Raw genomic sequence first — 13,808 nt, 5'->3', positions numbered from 1 at the left:
GGGATCGCGCTTTGGCCGTCGTATTTTGTTTATCATCGCGATTTGGAGTCATTACCTTCTTGTAAGTCGATAATCAGGCTCGTTTTTGGCTCGATGCACGGTTGTAGACCCAGCTTATTTGCGGCATCTCGGAGAGAAAAGTTAGAGTTTCGCTTGAAACTACCGGCAACTCTCTTTGTCGTCTCAGCGGCTTCCGGTTTTTGATTTCCCCCCGATAAAGACTTCCTAGCTGTCGACAAACGTTACTCAAACACTTTGATTACATTTGTAATGGTTGATTTGGCAACTTTTAGTGATTTTGCCAGCTTTGCGTGCGAGTAGCTCGGATTTTCGCGATGCGCGAGCAAAATTTTGATACGCAGCTCTTCTTCCATGGACGGCATTTTGACAACTAAAGAGTGAACTCCAAAATCAAAATAGGAGCAGCATTCTACACACACACCTTCCAAATAAGGGATGTTCAGGTTTTTTAAAATGCAAAATTGAAAGAAATACGTCAAGTTGATATCGACCAAGTTTTGACCGTATCACCCTTTAAAACACGAATATCATAAAAATGGTAAAATAAATGTCTTTAATAAAATAATAATAATAATAATAATAATAATAATAATAAATTAAAAATGAGTTCCATTCGTGCATGTCAAATAGTGTTGTAAATTAAACGTCTTAGGCTTAGAGTGATAAAATTCATATCTTGGACTAAAAATTTTACTTGGAAAAAATCTTCATGGGGAGGGTTAAACCCCTAAAACTCCCTCCTCCATTCACACGGCTTTGCCTTACATAAATAAAAATCACTCTAGGCCCACTATAGACCAAACAATTAAAGTTAAGGTAGTTAATTAAGAAATTCAAAACAAAAAAAAGTTTGACTATTCGAACCTAAACGTATGAGCCGTTTCAAATGAAGAATTATTTAAAAAAATAAAAGTCCCACTTCACATGTTAACCATGTTCAGCCAAATTCTGTTTAGCTAAATCGTTAATTCTATGGAACGAAAACGTCAAATACGCTAGCATTAGGAAAAATCATTAGCCGCACCTGAAAATTTTAAATTAATTTTTTTGATAATGGTTCACCTTGGGTGATAAGTAAGACCAATTTATACCGAACAAATTGAGACCCAGCAGCATACATATTATAACAAGTTTTATTATTGTGCTGATATGGGCGATTGGAAACAAACTCCGAAACCGCACACAATTTACTCATGCGAATGCACATTGCCGTGGCAGTTTGCAACACGTTAGTCTTATTCACTAGTCACTATAGCTATGAGGAAGGCTTTCTCAACTGGAGCACAAGAAGAAAACCTTGTGGTCCTGCGCCCGCACTAAGTCGAAATCGGTAATTGTCGCAACAGAATCTTAACCGACTAAACTTAAATAGGCTTCCAGTTGTGGGCGTAGGGTTTATCCAGATGGAGAACGCCTGTTTCTGGTGCGCTTTTTTATGATAATCGGTTTGAACTTCTACCTATACGTACGTATGATATATTCTGGGTTGCCTTATACCTAGTTTTGGTAGCCGTCGCGGCTGGAGAAGGGATTGAGGTTGCTCAAAGCCCAGGTGACTCAGGTGGACATTTGAATGCGGAACCTGTGGGCTGAGGACTGTTTTGAAAAGTTGGCTTCACAGTAATGGTGGTCACCTGGAAGTGCAGCACTGGATGATCAATCTGTTTGCTTGCTTGCAATATGTTACGAAGATTAATTTGTTTGTTTTGGATACCAACAAAACATGAGCGAACATATTTTATAAGAACCGTAACGGAACTCATACGGCGTTTGTTGAGCCCCATTCAAAATGAGATTACAGCTCAATTTTGATTGTGGAAAACTATGTATCTACATGTTAATAGCCAGTCGGAATAAAATCACCTTATCCAATGATCGTCGGTCAGCAACCAATCGTCAACATGTCAAAAATCAATGCGATTTGAAACGCATTATGTATGTTGGTTGTGATGAATTTGGGACTCCTGTCGTGTGGTCATAATAAAAACGTGCGTGGCTTAAGCTTATGCTCGCATGCGTTTTGTGTGAAACACGTTCTTCCAAATAGCACCCGAAAATATACTTCGCGCCATCAGCATTTGTAGGGGAGGTTTGATGCAAATGTGCTTACTCGCAAGTAGGTTAAGAAGAGTTTTCCAAATTCCTTTTACTGCATCTAATGCAAACTGTATTACAAACTGTACGGTGGATAGGATCAAATTTACAAGAGAATGGCTTGCTAAAAATAAATGTAATCGGATCATGTCTTCAAAAATATTTTGAAATAAGTATGGGAGAGTGGGGAATCATGGGCCACTTTTTTTCGTTGGTCCATAACTTCTATATTATAAAAGATAAAATGAAAATAAAAAATGGTATGGTTTTCTACATTTTCAAGGTATCATAAGGTATTTTTTTAATTTTTTTAATAAGTTATTTTCCCCAAATTCTGACTGTTTGAAAAAAAGTAATATTTTTTGGATTTTGAAAAATGGTGGGGAATCGTGGGCCATTAAATCCAAATTGACCAAATAACATGCAAAGTTTATGAGTTGACCCAAAACTGCGATTTCCTAATTCATTTCGTTATTTAAAAGCAATTTCAGATGATTAAACAAAAAAGAGAGCTGTGTATGATCGCATAGATTCCAAAACCTGGCTCGCGAACTTTTTATCAAAATTTCTTATATAGGATGGACAAAACATTTTTAATAACTCTTCGTTTGGCATAAGAAAACTTTGCAGATAGGTAAAACGTATTTTAAGTTCTGAATGTGTATAAAAACATAAAAATGTAGGTGATTCAAGATGTGTGGCCCACGATTCCCCACAAGCTATGATTTGCAAATTGGTTGCGTTTGTATGACTTATTGATGTTTCATCAAAACTTCCTTTTCCAAGTGAAAGATCATGACAAAACTAAGATCATAAGCGTATAAACATATTTTTGTTATGCACTTTAGGTTCCCCATCGATGAAATTAGCAAGTGTTTTTTTAATTATCTAAGTAAATTTTTCTAATTTTTTTTAGCTCGATAAATTAAAGAAGCACATGATGCGTATTTCAGTTAACATCATATAGGAATACATGCTCACACAAAGCGACGACGATGACAGTTGGTTCGAGATTTTTATCTCAACACACACCTGAGATATTAAAAGTGGCCCACGTTTCCCCATGGCCCACGATACCCCACTCTCCCCTACTAATTCAGATATCATATTGTATGATAGGTGATAATAACTAAATAACATGCTTTTTGTGATTTCGCAATAACAAAAGGCACTAAGTCTATTTATGTTTACAGGATTTTTTTTCTAAAATCCTCGAAAATTATAAGTTCTTAAAGAATAACAAGAATGATTATTCAGTGTGGCTAAACATTCGAATAACAAAATATGTTGATAAACATGTTGATGTATGTATAAATTTAATTGTTAGTCCGAAAAATTGCCCGTGCCAAATATCAGCTCAATCGGAGTTGATTTAGGGGTGCCTCGAAATTTTATTTTGAAACCAAATGACTTAAAAATGCATACAGCGACGTGTATAGGTGTTGTTTCGATGTAGGATGTAGGGGTTTAACGTTCATCAAGAAACCAATTTCAGCCTTGATTTAAAACAATTCTTGATCTTCTAAATTCGCTTTCAAGAGTTTTAATAAATCACACGAAGTCACAAAATTCAAATTTTTAAAGGTGCACAGAATTTTAGAACTTATTATGATAAATTTGGGTGTCCTGAATCCAAATATACAATTTTGTTTTTGACAAAATCTTAAAAAGTCATAATAAATTTTTATACCAATTATCAACTTTTTTTTAGACCGCAAGTACTTTCAACTTCTGCGAAAAAAGTTACAGAAGATTTTTATTTGTAAAATACGGGAATTTTGACGATTTTTAAAGTTTATTGAAATAATAAAGTTTTTAACCGAATTGAATATTAGATATTTTCTGGAGCAAACATCAAATCGTTTGACAGGATTTAACAAACGATGTGATGATATGTTTACAAATTTTTAAAAACTGTAGAATTTAATTTTTTTCATATCATTTCTCATTAGGTATCTTCATTGAACAATTATTCCTTCCTTGAATGAAGTATATCAAACAAATTCAGAATCGTTTTTTATATAGATTTGATAGTTCATCAAATATCAATGATTGATTTCACTTAAAGCTCAACTCAACTTCATTTCACAATTAATAAACATCATATAACCAAAACTAGAGGTGACAGACAAAATCTGACATAAGGTTCGAGTTCAGGACGCCAAAATCTTCCTTTTTTTAAACATAGGCTCCAAAATGCTGTTAACCAATTAAAGGTGTGAGTAACCAATTGAATTCTTCAAATAACTTTTTAAAACTGTAAGCTATTTTTACTGAAAAAATCTTCTTCTAAATTGTTTAAAAACTTATCTTTTTCATCTTCATATTTCATTTTAATTTTTCAAATAAATTTACCGAATTGCATAAAACTTTTTATTTTACTCTCACAGCATGTTTTAGCAATTTTTTTTGTAATATTAATGATATGTTTTTCTTTGTTTTTCAATCCTGTATTTTTGTGTTTTTTTTTTAATTTTTCTTGGAAGCCCATAAATCGGGAATATTTGAAAGTAAAAGATAGTTTCTACATGTTGTTCTTTGTAGGACCCAATATTTCAATAGACGGCCAAAACATATTCAGAGCTTAAAATTTTTATAAACCCTTCAATTTAATTTCGAAAAAATAGCCTTCGCACGGGCCAGTACAGACCCCGTTCGATTTTGGCATCACTCTCGTACATTTTGTGTTACAAAAATCGAACCGTGTTTTTGTATATTTTTTTTCTTTTTATTTCAATTAAAATTAATGTAAAACATGATATAAGCATTAAATTTATTAGATTGGCTCAAATGCATTGTTGTTTAGCACAAATGTTACCAAAATCAAAATGTTCAGCACGAATGTTGCCAAAATCGAACGTTACATAAGACTTCCATAAAATTGAAAAATAAAAGGACAAAATATGAAAGATTGAATATGGCAAAAATTTAAAAATGATGGGCGCAACAAAAACGACCAAAATTAGAAATATGAAAAAATGACTTAAATAACAAAAACAACACAATTAACCAAACAAAACTACAAATATTGATAGAAACAAACTACTAAAATTATGAAAAACAAAAAATACATGGTAGTTCAAAAAATATTATACTTGCAAGTTGCAAAGATAACAAAAGCATTAAAAAGAATTAAAACTACAGAAAATTACAAAAAGAGAAACAAAAATGATGAAACTTAAAAAAAATTTAAAAAAAGAACTTTAATATGTGTTGGTGAGCCTACTTGGTTAAATAATTCGATATTTAAACGTTTCTCATACCGTGGTTAAATTAAAGGGAATATTTCGATTGCTTCGGTTTAACAAAAATTACAAAATCAATTGAAATGTCAAAAACGGTAAACTTTTATGATTTTGTGATTGTTATCATTACTCTCATTACTGTCATTACTCTCCTTTGTCACTATTCCTTCATTTTCGTTATTTTTGTCATTTGACTATTTGAGCCGTTTTATTTTTAAAATCTATGTGATTTGCTTTTTAAAATTAATTTAAAGCTATATTTTCAGTTGAACCATACCCAAAAAACAAATGAAAACAACCCTGAAAGCCGATTTTCGACAAAACATTTTTTTTTCTAAATAATACCAAAGCTCGACGTTTTATGCGTTTCTTATTTCAATTTTCCCGATTTCCTTTGGTTCTGTAAAATGGGGCAAGATTGATACCTTTTTTCAATATGGCATGTTTTATATAAAAAAAAAGAAATTTATTAGATAATTTAAATTTGATTTTAAAATCGATTTCTACTTTGTTTGGGATTTGATGCTTTGGGGTAACATTGATCAGTCTCTATTTTGACGGTTTCGACGAGTTTTCTTGATCATAAAGGATACAAAACACCTTCATAATATTCACAAATGCTAGTAATTGATAAACTGAGGTAGTTCGTGTGTTAAGGCCGAACAACAATTAAAATCGAAAGATGGACAATGATGCTGCATAAATAAAGGGGCTGAATTTTTTAACAATAGGCGAGAATGAGGATACTTGATCCCTGGGGATACTTGATTCCTTAGCTATATCTCGAAACTGGAATGTCTTACAAAGATCAAATGTTCTAGAAAAATGTGTCAAAATGAGCAAAACAACAATGCTTGTAGATTAAAAAAATTTAATAAAATAATTGTTTGAGTAAATGAACTTTGTTTGAAAAATTTCACAAAATGTAACTTGAAGATCTTTTTTCATCACTTTAAAATGTTCCTTACATGGGAAAATTATGAAAAAAGTATTTGTTCCAATGTATCAATCGTTCGCGCGTAAAATGAACTTCATAATGCCATATTTCCAAAGCAATGGGAAACTCTCAAATTTTTTAAGAAAAAGTTTTCTAAAATGTTTATTATGGGTACAATTGATCCCCTAGAGTTGGGTACAATTATTGATCCCCCTGCCAAACGGCATATTCTTCTTCTGAATTGATCGTTATAATTGCTGATTACGAAATTACTAATATTTATCCAAAAACTAATATTTATCAAACAATTGTCTGAAGAAAAGAGCAAAAATAATTAATTTTCTCTTAATTATAAAAAATAGCGCCTTTAAGTATGCAACGTTATTAGCGTTGAGACAAAGCTATAGAATTTTCTTCTTATGTCTGCTATAAATTGTGAAATGAGAACAAACATGACCAAAATAGTCAATTAACATTCTATCTTGGGGTGTTGTTTGATTTTTATACAAGGATTAGGGCTTCCTGAATAAAAGATCAAGTCTCTTTCAATAGGGGATCAAGTCTCCCCTAACTTCAGAATAATTTTTTTACTCCCACGAAAATGCTTCTAGTTCATCAACGGGTTCAAGTATCGTTCTAATTTGGAGCATAGAAACTTGAAGTTACAAGCTGTCAGAAAATGTCAAAGACGGCGAGTTGCTAAATTTTTCCAAAAAGATATGGTGAAAATAAGAAAAAGGGATCAAGTATCCCCACTCTCCCCTACTTATAAAATTTTTACTGCAAAATAAATGAAATTTTGCCTTCATCAAATTTTTTAGGCCCTCGCACTTTGAAATTGTATTTTCTTAATCACATTTGAAATTTTCAAAAACAAACCAAGTTTTTCCCAATTTGAAACTCTACATGTAGGTTTTTAAACGTAGAAAAAAGTTTTAAGATATTAACTCTAGACTTAGTTATTGATGATTATGTGAAAAAATTTCAAGTTGATCAAAGCTTTCAAGGTGATCAATGTTACCCCGTTCTTCGGTTCCTTCTTTGGTGATTTTTGAGGCTCAAAAATTCGAAACTTTGGGAAAGTTCTTTCAATCCCAATTGAGCTCATATTTTGGTCCGCAATTTGTTATTAAAGATCGAAATTGAAAACTGCTCATTTACCACATTTTTTCCATTTTGATGACAGTCTAGATTTTAAATAAAAGTTGAAACAGAAGATGATTTATTAAAATCATATTTTAATCCGGATTTCGCATCCAACCTTAATCTTTTATGGCAATTCTAACTTAAATTTCAATCTATCAGGATTGTTAATACAATAATTGGTTTCTCTGCCTCAAAAACGAACGGTTTTCTCTTTTTTTTTAATCTCATTTCGAATTTTGAATATGTTTTTTCAATCAAAATGTGCATTATTAGAATCTGAATTTGGATTCCGACTGTTGAATATTTATTTTATATTGAAATCCTGTACAAATTTATATGATTTCATGATTGTTATGAATTCATACTGAAATTTAAAAATGTCTAATTCTCTGTTTGTCTCCGAATTTTGAAACGGTTATACTGAACTATCTCTTCATGTTTGTATTATATGTATAATCTTTTCAATGAACGGTGTTCATTTTTTAACAACACAAATAAAAAATAAATTTGTAGTTATGATAGACTCATTCGAAAAGGTAGAATTGAATCGAAACGATTCAATTGAAAGTTCTCAACTAACCCAAAATGCCCTAGCGTGAAGGTTTTTTTTTCGTTTCAATCCGCGGAGAAATAATTTCACGGAAAGACAATTCTTCACCCTCCGTTTTGCCGTTGTTGGCCCAACTCTCTGATCAGGTGTGTTGTGTTAGGTATAATTTGCCCTCTAGGATGGGTGGCGCATACGTATGGTTTTATTTTGTTGTCACTCCGTGAACGATTTTATATTGATTGCACTGCCCCCCAAAACCTTACTTGCTTGCTTGTTTACTAATCGTTACGACATTGTTGGTGGTTTTTCGATATCGAAACTGGTCGAAGCCGATTGGGCTTAAACTGTATATCCGTATGGTTTCAAAATTAGGACACTATTTCTTCGTAAGAGTTTGGCTTTTGAACAGTCCACGGTTCATTGATTGCTCTTTTCAATTTTTGTCACACTGCGGCGGCTTATCCAAACAGTCCATTTAGCAATTTCTTCGATAACGGTGAGTCACAAATTTAACGTACTTCCTTGGATTAGCAAAAAAAAAAACCGTCAACAAAGATCGCGACCGATAATCTTTCCGGATTAGCTAACGACTTGATCACTATCACTAAATGGGACTACTTGGCAACGACACGTTCAAACCGGGACTGGAATCGTTGAAACCCCAACGATATATCTTTATAGTCTGTTGAGGTTTTTTTTTGCGTCTGACAATGGTCACCGAATTAACCGATTGGCTTCCAGGAGGCGTCCAAAACAAGCAACGTCCGAAAAGATACTGAGAACCATCAATACAGTCGACAGGGCGGCTCGTGCCAAGCCAACTTGGTACCCAACTAAGTTTCCGCGCCATCATCCGCGACAAAGTCATTCTCAGTTTGAGTCTGAGCCGGCTGCGCTGGCCAGGGCGCAGTGCATTGAGGGGGATTTGTTGAATTGGGTGGTGAATTGACTGCCCGGTTAACAGCATCATGCGCCAGAGCTTCCACCCGCGCACAATAAGGCGGTCTTTTTTGCTTCTCTTTAGCACTAAAGACTAACAGACTTGAGGCTTGATGCGCCGCGCCGCCCGGTTGACTAGGTAGCATAAGCCACACGACATTAGTAAATGTGGTACCTATGAGCGTTAGAACACTTAGGCAGGCGCTTAAGCTTAGACGAGGAAACTACCGCCTAGCTGAGCGTGCGCTCCATATGTATGTGGAAATGAGCAGCGGTTCCTCCAAGGGTCTGATTCACACGGGAAATTTTTTCGGCACTTGTGTTTCACTGCTGTGAATTATCAATTATTATTTCACACGCCCAATTTAGAACGTTATGACCTACGTGAGGTATTTTGTAGGTGAAAATGATTTTTTAAATATTTGTCTGTAGTTGATGTTATAAAACGATAATTTTTGGGTACGATTTTGGTAATCAAAACGTTTTAACAATGTTTCTTTCAATACCGGAAAATGCTATGAACAAAACTAGGAAACCTTTTTTTAATGTGTTTGTTATTTTGTTTTCCATCAAAGTCAATGCATGTTTCATTGGAATTTTCAATTTCCGAGCAGATTTGTCAAGCTGAACACTTCAACATAGGCGAAATTCGGACGGTCCGTCCTTCGAACGGTTTTAAACAGTGCAAAATTAGTTAAAACGACTTTTGGAATCATGTGATTTTTCGTAAAGTGAAAATCTTTTGCTGAAAATGTTTGATAGAAAATCAATTTCATACTGGTTCTAGTGATATGGTAAAATTGATGGAGCGATGCTTGACAAAAATATTTTAAATATATTAAATTAACATTGAAACAATATTGACATGAATGCAACATGCAACATATAGCCCTCTTAACTGATGTATAGCCTTTTTCCCGAGGCATGTTTTTTCGATTTTTTTTCTTCAACTTTGAATAACTTCGAGAAAAATAATTGTAGGTCAATTTTGTCTGAGAATCGTATTTGAGTCACATTACGAGCTTTCCAAAACGGTAAATTTAGTAGAAATCGGTTGAGAAACAAGAGACTTTCAGCGGAAAAGGTGTTTGCCGTCATTTGACCGCCCGCGGTATTAATAGGTATACGACATGCGTAATTGAAAAACAACGAAACTTATAAAAATTATAAAAATGCAAAAAAAAATGAAAATAAAAATAGTCCTGTAGTAAAGTTTCCAAAAATATATTAGGTTTAATCATCATTTAAAGTTGTAAAACCGTCATTTAACCGCCTCCGATACGTTTAGTGATAACTTGGGGTAAAGAAATTAACTTGGGGTATGCTCTAACTAAATAAAAGACGACTTCTTCCGATGCTGGATCAGATTCCTAATAACTTCTCAGACAAATGTTTTTACAATTTTTTATAGGATTATAAGAAGAACGAGTTTTCCTCCAGATTTCTCCTCGAGCTCATCCATATATCTATCCATATCATTGCCGTAGGAACGGGGCCCCCATAAGGTTCCAAAAAGCCAAGCGAAATGTTCTTATCTAAAATCAAAATTTTAAATTCTCTATCAAATTTTGATAAATGACTGTGACTAATTATTCAAATGTAATAATCTTGAACGATGCTAAAGTCAAAACCTCGAAATCTTATTCCTGGCCCACAATTCTACTACAGATTTTCAGAACAAAATTCTCACTTATTGATAGAAATTGAGTCCCAAATATCTAATTTAAATAAGATGAGACCTAGCTTGCCAAATTTCCCAGATGTTGCCCAATTTTATTCATTAATAAGCAAAATCAACCGAAAATTTGAATTGATTCATTGAAAATAAAATTGCGTATTTTGTGTAGAAATTTTTTGAGCAAATTTCATCAAAATTTACATGAACGATTTTTTAGAAACTTAAAATATGATTTAAAATTGATTGATGTGTTTTGAGAAAAATCAGGTTTCAAGTGCATTTCTTCATATATATAAAAATGAATGTTTGTCTGTCTGTCTGTTTCCTATAGACTCGAAAACCACTGAACCGATCAATGTGAAATTTGGCTTGCAAGAGTTTTGGGGTCGGAGATGGTTTCTAAAATACTTTTAAAGCACTCCGACTTTAAGGAGGGGGGCTCCCATACAAAATTAACAGAAATTTGACAACATTTGGACAATTTTTGCAAACTACTGCACCGATCAACGTGAAATTTTGTGTGTAGCCGTTTTCAAGACCGGGAATGCATTTTATACTACTTTCAAACCTCTACGAGTCCCAAAAGAGAGGGCTCACATACAAAATTAACAGAAATTTGTCAAAATTCGGACAATTTTTGGAAACTACTGAACCGATTGCCGTAAAATTTGGTGTGTAGCCGTTTTCAAGACTCGGAAACTACTGAACCGATCATCGTGAAAATTGGTATCTGAGGGTTTTTGGGACCGGAGATGGATAATACTTACAAACCCTTCCGACTCAGTAGAGGGCTCCCATACAAAATTTAATAAAAAAAAACACAATTCAAACAATTCTCTGGAGATACTGAACCGGTCAATGTGAAATTTGGTGTGTAGCCATTTTGAAGACCGTGTAAGGTTTCTATGATACTTTCAAACCTCTCCGAATCCAAAAAGCGGGTGCTTCCATACAAAGAAACAAAAATTTGACACAATTCGAACAATTTAACAATTTTCGGGAATTTCTCAACCCACTCACGTGAAATTTGGTGTGTAGTCGTTTTTATGACCGGGAATGGTTTCTATAATACTTTCAAACCATTCCAAATCTAAAGGGGGGGGGGGGGGGTGTCTTAATCTTTGGTAAAATGGAGTTGTATGTTGATTTGAAATTAATTGAATCTTTCTGTTTGTTAACAACGTCGTTGTCGCCTCTTATTTTAATGTGAAACATTTACGACTATTCTCTTCTTTGTATTGCAATTCAAAACTCAAGTTGAAGCTTTCATGTCAACGAGTTAACTTTGAAAAATATTGGAATTATAATATGCTAACATATGAAAATATAAACCAATATTAAAATTTCTATCAATTATTCAAGGTGTAGCAAAGCTCACCGGGTCAGCTAGTATTAAATAATTTTGATATTGGTGGATATTGGGGAAAATAACCCGAAATTGTAAGGCCCGGTACATATCTGGTAAGCTTAGGTTAGAATAATTCTGGAATTTGTGGAACCCTATTTGCAAAATTACAATTTGATGTCTGTGATCAGATTTTGGATTCTTTATTCAGTTTTTTTGTTATTGAAATTTAGTTTGGATCATCATTGGGAAAAGAAACCTGATTCGAATCTTGGTTTTACATTTGAAACCTCAACTAGATGCATTTTCTATATTCGAAATTCATTATTTCGGAATGTGAAAAAATACGACTATTACAACATGCTGATCATGAAGATTTCGACTGTATGTTTTAGTGTTCAAATTACGGCAAAGCAGTCCGATTTTGTATTTATAAATGACGTTTAATTTATTCCGGCGTTTCGGTGTTTATTGACACCATCATCAGGGATCCTACAATGTATTTTTTAATTATATTAAGTGTATACTAAAGTGTATTGTTTGAGTTGATTGTCCTATTTTCTATGCCTACATACAAAGTTGTCGTTTATTACTTGTTTTTTTTTTATGTAAAAAACGTACTGTCCGGATTGCCACCACAGTGCTTCTCATTGAAAGCTTTTAGAGAAAAAAAAATTGAATTTGAAATGTAAGAAATAGTAGGGGAAAGTGAGGTATCGTTGGCCATGGGGAAACGTGGGCCACTTTTAATATCTCAGCTGTGTGTTGAGATAAAAATCTCAAACCAACTGTCATCGTCGTCGCTTTGCGTGAGCATGTATTCCCATATGTTGTTGACTGAAATACGCATCATATGCTTCTTTTATTTATCAAGCTAAAAAAAGTTAGAAAAATTTACTTACATAATTAAAAAAACATCCGCTGATTTCATCGACAGGGAACCTAAAGTGCATAACAAAAATATGCTCATACGCTTATGATCTTAGTTTTGTCATGATCTTTCACGTGGAAAAGGAATTTTCGATGAAACATCAATAATTCACACAAACGTAACCAATTTGCAAATCATAGCTTGTGGGGAATCGTGGGCCACACATCTTGAATCACCTATATTTTTATGTTTTTATACACATTCAGAACTTAAAATACGTTTTACCTATCTGCAAAGTTTTCTTATGCCAAATGAAGAGTTATGGGAAATATTTTGTCCATCCTATATAAGAAATTTTGCCAAAACGTTTGCGAGCCAGGTTTTGAAATCTATGCGATCATACACAGCTTTCTTTTTTATTTCATCATCTGAAATTGCTTTTAAATAACGAAATGAATTAGGAAATCACAGTTTTGGGTCAACTCATAAACTTTGCATGTTATTTGGTCAATTTGGATTTGGTGGCCCACGATTCCCCACCATTTTTCAAAATCCAAAAAATATTGCTTTTTTTCAAACAGTCAGAACTTAGGGAAAATAACTTATTGAAAATAAAATAAAAATTACTTATGATACCTTGAAAATGTAGAAAACCATACCATTTTTTATTTTCATTTTATCTTTTATAATAAAGAAGTTATGGAACAACGAAAAAAAGTGGCCCATGATTCCCCACTCTCCCATACAGTTTAAAATGTATTTTTATATAATTTTTTCAACCACCACCGTTACAATTCTGCATTTACAAAAAAAAACAAGTAATAAACGACAACATTGTTAGTAGGCTTAGAAAATAGGACAATCAAAACAAACAATACACTTTAGTTTACACTTAATATTATTCAAAAAAAACGTTGTAGGATCCCTGATAATAATGTCAATAAACACCGAAACGTCGGAATAAATTAAACGTCGTTTATAA

The 13,808-nt window shown here is 33.2% G+C and overlaps 1 protein-coding gene across 4 annotated transcripts in view; it reads right to left on the bottom strand.

The window, feature by feature from the left end:
• Positions 1-8,750, bottom strand: part of LOC129747839 (uncharacterized) — a 30,425-nt gene extending 21,675 nt beyond the window's left edge. For 3 of the 4 annotated variants that reach the window (XM_055742200.1, XM_055742203.1, XM_055742202.1), the window contains exon 1: positions 8,512-8,750. The gene's annotated coding sequence lies outside the window, so the exon portion shown is untranslated. Of the gene's footprint in view, positions 1-8,256; positions 8,481-8,511 lie in introns of those variants that run through there. The other variant, XM_055742201.1, reaches the window with a different exon arrangement.
• Positions 8,751-13,808: the final 5,058 nt, after the last annotated feature.

The sequence above is a fragment of the Uranotaenia lowii genome, chromosome 2 (genome assembly GCF_029784155.1).
Source record: "Uranotaenia lowii strain MFRU-FL chromosome 2, ASM2978415v1, whole genome shotgun sequence".
Classification (NCBI taxonomy): Eukaryota; Metazoa; Arthropoda; class Insecta; order Diptera; family Culicidae; genus Uranotaenia; species Uranotaenia lowii.
Note: the sequence above shows the minus strand (reverse complement) of the source record. Positions and strands in the feature narration are given on the sequence as shown.